This window comes from Amphibalanus amphitrite, unplaced genomic scaffold, assembly GCF_019059575.1.
Source record: "Amphibalanus amphitrite isolate SeventyFive unplaced genomic scaffold, NRLGWU_Aamphi_draft 000932F_arrow, whole genome shotgun sequence".
Lineage (NCBI taxonomy): Eukaryota > Metazoa > Arthropoda > Thecostraca > Balanomorpha > Balanidae > Amphibalanus > Amphibalanus amphitrite.
The window spans coordinates 253431-263193 of NW_024882426.1; positions in this window are offsets into that span (position 1 = coordinate 253431).

Sequence of the window (9763 nt, forward strand, 5' to 3'; positions counted from 1 at the left end):
TGGAGACTGGAAAGCTCGCCTGGGGGATTTCCTTTGTACTGTGCTGAGGAGTGTGCCGACGATAAAAAAAATTGTATCTCGACCGTCATGGTATTAACCTGTCAATAGCAGGTGTCTTCTATCACTACCTGATATGCGCTTTTCTGACTGGCGCGACTCAGGGTAGGAAAGGTCGTCTATTGTGCGCGTATGGTGAATGGCAGCATTGAATGCGTGCTGCGCATGCTAATGACGTCCCAACACCAGCCGGTGGGTGGGCAGTAGTCTGCGATAGCACTATAACGCCGGTGATAGCAATATCGCTATCTGAGACCTGGGTGACTACGGACACGACCGTGCGACATTGTCACCGAGTATATCGCCGACTGGGCGAGCCGGTACCGTCGCGCCATCCATCCTGGTGCCGCCGCCCTCACACCGCGGGGGTCTCACGAGACCCTGCGCTCCCCACGGCCCGGAGGCACCGTACCGGCGCGTCGGCGGGCAGGCGTGAGCCTATCTGGGTCATATTGATGTCACCGCCGCCACCGGGCGCCACAAGGTGACGCTGATACATGACAGAACGCGGGGGAGGGGAAGGGGCTGTGAGGGATTGGATTGGATCGGACGCCTGATTGGAAAGTTGATCGGTAGGGATAGAGCGGCCGGTGGAGAGTGGAACTAGTGGGGGTGGGGGTCGTTCGGCGGGGAGGGAAGGGGACTTACTACGAGGAGCTGTCCGTCTGACGCGATTTGCTAAATCCTCACATCGTTTGTTATCCTTCTGGCATTCAGGCGCCACTGTAGACTGTGTTGAGCCATCACGGCGCCGGCCCTAGTCCTGAGATAGACGCGAGATGGGCCTCAGAGCCAGTTATGCATATAATATCGCCGTCATTCTGTTTATGTTTGCGATAAGTCTCACCGTTCTTTGTATGCATGTGAAGCTTACGGTGGATTATAGTTGATATAAAGCAAGACATGCATATGCATATGCTGGAAAGCCCCTTATCAAGGACTTCAGTCAAACGTGCGGTAGTGTTTTTCAATGTGCGCATCGGATCATTAACCAATCATTACCGATCGTCCTGAGATTTATCCGTCAGTCTGGATTCGATTCAGCCTGGCGTAATGCGGTAGAGGTATCACGATTTCATGGCCTGTAACTACTGAACTTGGAGGTCCGTCTGTGACCCTGGACGATGGGGGCGGTCACACTCGTCACTTCAGTTCTGAGCTTCACTGGAGAGCGTTGTCGTCTCCCTAGCTCTTCCTCCGTTCCCTGCATCGGGCCGGCTTTATGGACGGACGGCGATTGATTGTGCTCGTTACTGTGCAACAGCCGGTCACAAATCATCGTATTATGCTGTCATCCGTCTGCCTCACGGCGCTATACGGCGCCACAAATAGCCAACCTGAGCGGACCTCGGCTACCGACCGCTCTCGTGATGGCAGCCCCTCGTGCCTGCGGTCAATCTATTGAGGTGTCATGTTGTGGTCGGCAGTTTTACGATATCACACAACCAGTGGCGTACCCAGGAATTTGCGAAGGACCAGGGCATTGGACGAGAGGGCGCCAATCAAGGAGGGCGCCAACAACAAGGAGGGCGCCAACAACAAGGAGGGCGCCACATATCTGAAACTTGAATGTGTCAGTTATGTTCGTACACGTGCGGAACGAACATAACTGACATACTGGACAGAGGGGCGTCACCCACCATCATCTAGGAGCGCGACGCTATCGATTGGGGGGGGCGCCAATACTGGACAAAGGGGCGCCACCGGCCCACCATATCGTCTAGGAGGGCGCCACTATCACCAGAGGAGCGCCAATACTGGACAGAGGGGCTTCGCCATCAACTAGAAGCGCGCCGCTATCGACTGGAGGAGCGCCAACACTGGACAGAGGGGCGCCAGTCACTGAGGGCGCCGGGGACGATGAGCCAAAGGGACAGGGCATGCACGGAATGTCTTGTATGTGCGTACGCCACTGCACACAACGGCGTCATGCTAAGCGATAGTTCTTTTAAGTTTTGTTTAGGCTTAATAATGTTGATTGGTCTAACAGCGATTGAGTAAGCATACATATGTACTGCATAGACAACTACGAGCCCTGGCTCCATCCCTTTGCAACAATTCGGCCGTCCCAAGCCCAGATATGCACTAGCGGCGAGCTCGCACCAATATAAAGTAACTTAAAATAGTTAAATTGCTATTTTGAGAAATTGTTCTCAGGATCGGTGCCGTAAATCATAAGCGTCGCGAGCGTGATTTGGTATTCATTCCCTGCGTGGTGCATAAGCATACGGCGGCACGCATCTAACGCATTTATCTTGTGGGTGTGGGTGTTTTTTTTTCTGACAGTGACAGAGTTTTCACAAGTTTCAGCTAGTTTGACAAAGTTTATTATTAGCTCAACATAGAGATTCTTGGCATATATATTGCTTAGGAATGCGAACACAGATAATTTACATTGCACCTCAACTCATGCAAACACTGCGTGACGCTTCTGACAGCGCACAGCACTTACACGCGTCGTTTGTTTTTCTCAGCACAATAATCTTATCCCGATGGGAAATGGTCTGACCTGAACGGTGCCTCCTGGCGAGTGCCTTTCTGTGTCAGCAGCACGCCCCCCCCCCCCCCCCATTCCCTGGAAGGTTGTATAGGTGGGTAAAGAGAGGGGCGCACACTGCGGAGCCCAGAGCTGCGTTCGGGTGATCAGCTCTGCTCTACTCTAAACGTACATTACTTTTCGTTCGCTGCCGTCGCGCCATTCTTTATTGGAGGACAGATTTGGAGACCCATCTCACGGGACGGCTGTTTTAATGAGAGTCGCTGATGGTCACAAAATAATGGAATTAAATAGACTGAAATAGCTGCGGGGACTGTGATATTCGGCTGGGCGCAGCGTTTTCCATTTTAGGAAAGTCTGTTGTGCTGCTGCGTAGCTCAACTCCTTTCTCCTTGCCATGTTGAGTGATTTGAAAATAACTATGCTTGAAAGTGAAGATGAATCATAAGCTCTTGCCCGGCAATGTGAATTTGTACATTGATAATTCACAGTGTGGTGTGTCTCATTGCCATTAAATCCCTCGCTCGGAAGTTACCCTGAGTCTCCTTCGACCCAGCGCCCCATGATAAGCCAGGCTGTGTTCAGCCGTCACTTGCGCCACATCATAGACCCTTCACGAAAATGTCGACATGGTCCATGTGGGCTTATATAGACCATCCAGCGACTTTAAATTCGGCACAGGCTCGCGCTGCGAGCTATCCTGAGCTGCTGTTCTGTGTCCACTGTGCCGGTGGGTTCGGATAAAACGGCCGGCCCTCAACGAGCCGGGAGCGGATGAAGCAATATTGTCACTCTGTTCAAATAGATTGTGCCCGGAATTTCCAATTGAGCTGAAACAGTAGCCTTGCGAGTGATAGGCGACACTGAACGCTGCACAGTAGGGTTGTTAAAAAAAAAACCGAATTTTGGAAAAGTATACGGGCTCATGGCTCATGTGGTGCGGTATTCTTTTCTGAGTCCAATGACGCCCATTTTTCTGAAAAGTATTAACTGCTAGGGGCTCCTCAAACGGCTTAAAGAGGACCATGTTACGCCCGCCGATCGGCCGGTGTCAATGAGGGCGAGAATTCGACGCCGCGCACGGGCGGCAGCGCCTTAACGGCACCGCGCGCCACGGCATCTGCCGGGCGGCCGGCTGGGCAGTGGGAAGTTACAAGCGCGTGGTCTTATTGCACACGATCGGGGTGAGCTATCCCATGTTTTCGGGGCTGAAAGTTTCCTGTTTCAGTGCAGCATCGGTGCGGCTGCTGCGGTGGTCTGTGTCGATGGTACAGAAAATAAGTCAAACATAGCTGAGAAAAGACTGAATGATTCCGGTTAGTTGCCTCGAAACAATCCATTTCAAGAATACATTTGCCTTCTTAACGTACCGTATCACTTGTTAATTCCTTAAAAAGCAAACTCTGAGCAATAACAGACTTCTTTGCATTGCTGTTGACAATTCACGTTACTTTGGGACGGTGGCTCGCACGCCTAATATGCTGCCACGCATCTTAAATCTAACGGCGAAACGCGCAACTGTGCGAGAATCGAAAATTCACGATTTACGTACAGCAAGAGCTGGCAATGCACAAGAACAGAATATAGAGACCCGGAAGTCATCGGTCCAAGTTTGGGGGTGGGTTTGACGAGCATGGGCGTCACCAATGTCATTATGCAGATACGTTGATGTCAAATGCTGAAGCAACAGAATCGACGCCAGGTTTAACTTAGATTAGCAGGCCGAAATAAAACATAGCATGTCCGGGAATGACAGGTGGCCACCCTGACAGTGTGACGAAGTGAGACATGAGTAGAGACATTAGCCGGAGTACCTATAAAGCGTCGTTTATCCAATCCTTCGAGCATAAGCGACGCCGGCAGTCCGGCCAGGGCGGCCGTGCCCACCGATGCCGATCAAGACCCGAATCCAATTCCAGACCCGGCATAGAACACAGCTCTGCCCTGACGTGACACATTACCCCGGTGTGTCACTCATGACGGATAGACCAATGCAGGAGCCTTGCCAGCTCCTGTTGTACCTACTTCGTTAAATTTTCGATTCTCGCTAAGTTGCCGTTTCGTCGTTGGAATAGAGTTACGCGGCAGCATTTTGGAGCTGCGAGCCACCGTCCAAAAGCAACTTAAATTGTCAACAGCAATGCAAAAAAGTCTGTTATTGCTCAGAGCTTGCTTTTTGAAGAATTAAAAAGTGATACAGTACGTTAAGAAGGCAGCTGTATTCTTGAAACGGATTGTTTCGAGGCAACTATCCGGAATCGTTCAGTCTTTTCTGAGCTCTGTTTGAGTTATTTTCTGTACCATCGACACAGACCACCGCAGCAGCCGCACCGATGCTGCACTGAAACTTTCCGCCCCGAAAACATGGGATAGCTCACCCCGATCGTGTGCAATAAGACCACGCGCTTGTAACTTCCCACTGCCCAGCCGGCCGCCCGGCAGATGCCGTGGCGCGCGGTGCCGATAAGGCGCTGCCGCCGGCGCGCGGCGCCGAGTTCTCGCCCTTATTGACACCGGCCGGTCGGCGGGCGTAACATGGTCCTCTTTAAGCCGTTTGAGCAGCGCCTAGCAGTAATACTTTTCGGAAAAAAAGGGTTTCATTGGACTCAGAAAAGAATACCGCACCACATGAGCCATGAGCCCATATACTTTTTCCAAAAATCGGTTTTTTTTAACAACCCTACTGCACAGACACGGTAATGGATTGCAGCGCGCTGGCTATTTTGAAGAGCATCGTATTTGGCGTCACTTTGTTGATGTTTGTGGAGCATTTCTTCAATAACCTACCCATGGAACCATCATATATGCCAGTGAAACTGTCAAACAGAGATTCATCTGAGATTTGCCGGATTAACGATCGAGTCCGACATGCGGACACCGCTGTGGCTAGTTATAACCGTCTGACCTGCCATATGTCGGCCGTTAGGAGAGCAGGCGGGCGCGACCTGGCTCACTGCCAGACAGCTGGAATCCCCTCCGTCGTCGACTGTGTCACTGGTGCGGCAAGAACGTCTCCGCGCCGCCACTACCGCGCCACAGTTGTCACCGCAGCAGTGGACGCGCCAGATTCGTCACTGGAGAGGCTGGCGTGTTAGTTTCGTCACCCTGTTGCACAGACGTGAGGTGCGAACTGTGTATGATCATTTGTCGGTGGCGAGTGGCAGGGTCAGCCGTTTTCTGGCATAAACCGTCCTACCTTAGCGGAGGCTCCAGCTCACCCGAACAAACTGAACAAATGGCGGTCATCGACCACCACCGTCGGTGTGGGCTCTCGTCCGTCTTCTGTCTCGGAGAAACACGAGTGGCGCTTCTGCGGCGAATACCGTTTTCTGCCACCTTTGCCGCCCCATCGGCGTCACAGCTCCTCGCTGCGCCGGAGAGATTTATCACGGCTTCAGGCGGCGGTGCGATCCATTCCGAGCTGTCAGCGCGTGTCGGCCGGCCCTCCTCCGCGCCTGGCGGCCCCTCAGATCGGCGTCGGATCACCGGCCCCCGGGCCACCCCGGGACGCGCCCCGAGGCTCCCAGTGGGGTGTCTGTGGGCGGCCTAGAAAGGTTAATGTCGTTGTCGCATATAATAACCTGAAATGAATTTATGCTGTGGGCGCAGACAGGTATTGCTTTCTGTTAAACAGAAACCGCTCGATTAGGTCCCATATTTTCAAGTTTAATCAGAAGGGTGAAATAAAGAGCCTGAGTTTCTACTGTGCTGACTTCTAAACGGTGTCGAGTAAAATTTATATTGTTTGATTTTTTTTGTTGAGTGCGATTTTGGATACACGCGAAATAGCTCATATGCCGTAGCACCGTGGACTCGACTATATCAGTGGCACTCAGTTCCACAGCAAGCATGTATCTGATAGGTATGTCGTCTGAATATCAATTTTGGTGTGGCTGCCGGAAACCGACAGCGCGGAAGCATGTCGCCGTTTTTTTTTTTTAATCCGATATCACTTTGAGTCATTAGACGGAGTCTTTTACCACTTCTGTGCATAGAGAGCCCCTTACATTTAAAATTCATATTTCATTGGCCCGAAATTGCCTCAGCTCATTTCCACCAGGCTGCCTGTACGGTAATTTTCCCCACTCTTAGATGATTAATGTGCAGATTCCCGCTGGAAGTTGTGTCAGATTTATAACTAAACAATCTGCAGCCAAGTGCCGTAATTACACAGATCGCGTTTCAAAATTTAGTTCAGAGCTCGGCATTAAATAGCAATTCTGCCAGCAGTTGGTTACATTTCAATTTTCGACTGGCAGTGAAGGCTGCCTGTGCCTCCGATGACCTCTGAAGTCCGGCCTCGGCCGGGCGCCCTAAAATCACACGCAAGGAACAATGGGATATAAATGTGGAGTGGCCTGTAATTCTTTTTCGGTATTTTAATTGTGCGACTCAGAAATGTCAGGCGCCAATCGCCATGGCTGCTTATTGCGCCTCTTTCCAGTTATTGCCCACAAGGCTGCCCCCTTGATATTTTTCGTGACAGATTGGGCGGATTTCAGTGCGCTCGCACCTGATCAGACACATCTGTCAATAGCTGAAGCTCGTGACGTGCTCATCGCTGCGCCGCTGACACGCCGACACGTCGTTAGTCGCGCCACTGTCACCGGGACGTGACGGAGTGACGGAGATGTGACGGCCGACACGACAGTCACAGGACGGAGCCCGCGACGGAGTGGGCCATCATCACAGCCGGACTAGTGGGATATATTTGAACTTGGGTGGCAACGATCGCTGGCCAGTGGCCACTCTTCGGCTGAATGTTGCAACCTAAAGGGCTTAGCTGACTGTGTAAGCTTTCACTTTAGCTCAACTTTGAGACGAAATACCGCACTTTTTTGCAAATGTTTTCTTTTTTGTTGAAAAAGCCATGCGATGAAAAATAAGTGGCCTAAAACCGATGAGAAAACTTGATTTGGGGGTACCCTAGGTCGATCTCTATTATGGTATCCCCCCCCCCCCCCCCCCAGTCTGAAAGTAGTTCCCGCGCCCCTGACTTAAGATGCTCAATGCTCATTGTTACGATGGTCAGCGATTTATTGGCTACGCATTTCTTTACTGGTTCGCTTGTCAGTTATGCGTATAATGAGCTATTTGGAAGAAGTTTTCGAGCGGAATAGTTCGCTCTGTAACTGAAACTGTATTTTTGCAAACTCTGAAATTTTACGGAAAGTCTGAAGTAAAATTAAGGCGAACAAAAAAATCAAAGTTCTAAATGCCTTCCCTTTAGCTAGTGTTTTACTTTACATCGTAGCTCAGCCCTCTGTTATTCCGAAGCGTGCACCTATCACGGCGGGGCTCTGGATCCTGCGACTGCCGGGTCCAGCCAGCGAGCTGCCAGTCTCCACTGTGCCCGAGGCAATTCACAGTGAGGTCGTGCCCCGCCGACCTCGCTCCGGTGAGCCTGTCTGCGGTCCAAGTCTAGCCATGAGCAGACAGGCGTGGGGCTTTTACTTACAAATGTATTTTTTGCGCGATATATTTTATCAGTTTCACTTTAATTGATATTTTGCACCTGCTTGATGATAAGTGTAGATATTGAATATCATGTTTCGTGCAGTTCAGTGCTTTACTTTCCAAAAATGTTAGTTAAATTAATTCTACCTAAAGAAGTAGGGGAGAGTGGGGAAAGATGCCCAGGGTTTTGCTATGTCATATATTATTCGAAAATGACGATCGGAAAGCAAAAACTTGGAGTTTCAACGGAAGCCAACATCATTTTTCTCCAAAAATATCACCGTTTCGTGCCTGAAATATGATTACTTTTTTTGCTATTAAGCATTTTCCCGAAGAAGTGAAAGGGGGCATCTTACCCCACAGGGTGGGAAAGACGCCCCCTGGCGTTGGGTAAGATGCCCCCTGCAATTTAAGTGACATAAATGGGCACGTGAATCGCCTGAACGAATCAGTAGTCTCTTCGAGCCTGCAGTAGACACCAAACATCATCGTAAGGGCCCTCAAAAGTAGTCGTAAGGGGCTTCAGAGGTCATCGTTAGGGCCATCATAGTCCAGCGCGGCCAAACAAGCCTCCGTGGTGGCGTTCGAAGACCACTGTCGGGCCCTTATAGGTCTTCATGATGCTTGAGGTCCCTCGAGCCCATCGTGGGGACCTCAGATGCCAGCGCGGCCCGTGGAGCCAACGTGGGAGCCCTCAAAGGATGTCGTGAGGGGCCCTGGAGCCAATAATGGGGTCCACAGAGGCCGTCGTGAGGGCTCTCAGAGTCAGATGCCGCCCAAAAAGTCGCTGTGTGGGCCGAGAGACCGGCATGGGGAGCACCCGACCGTACTGGACTCTCAATAGTCCCAGATCGGCTTTTGTCTCTCATCACAAGTATGTAATAAATGATTTGACGGGCTGCTTGAAGGACAGCCTACGGATTTTGGGGGGCGTCTTTCCCCATCAGGACAGGGGGCATCTTACCCCAAGGTGCCGAAGTGACATTAAATCAGTACAATTTGTTAGCCATAAAACTACACCCTGAAACAAACTGTTTGGGACACAGTACACGCATGTTAATGTATCACGACTATAGCAAGGGACGCAAAAATTATCTACCTTCTTTGATATTTATAATGTTTTGACACCAAAATATTTTTTGAAAGCAGCAAATAAAAAACATGCAATCACCAGCCAGCCGTTGCCCAACTGAGCTTCGCAAATTTTTGTGCAGTTAACAAGGCAGGCTTCCGCTTTACGCTAAGAACATTAATTTCCAGGTGCGATTCTTTGTTTCGTCGCTAGAGGGGGTGGGGCGTCTTTCCCACCCTGGGCATCTTACCCCACTCTCCCCTACCTACCTACTAGCCTATTTGCGGCATCTGAATTTCATAGAATTGTCATCAAAGACATTGTGAAGACGGCGTACGCCGGACTACATAAGTAACTGCTTTTTAGGACTAGCAATATTTTGGTGAATAATAATGTCATAAGGCTGCAACTTCTTGCAACATTTTGCGTTGATTATTGTAGCAAGATTTTAGCTGCAGGTAAATGGTTGAATCAAAGACAGCTCAAGAAATGCGAAACGCTTGCCATTTGCACAGGGTGCTGCGCATTACTTTTTGTGTTTCATCCTGCTCTTGTTTGTGTAGATATATCTTCTACCTTTAAAAAAGCAATTCGTTTGTCAGATCTTGAAAGGTTACGTAATGCTGAGTGCCCTATCAACTCTAGGATTAATATGAATCAAATAAAATACTAAACAATTA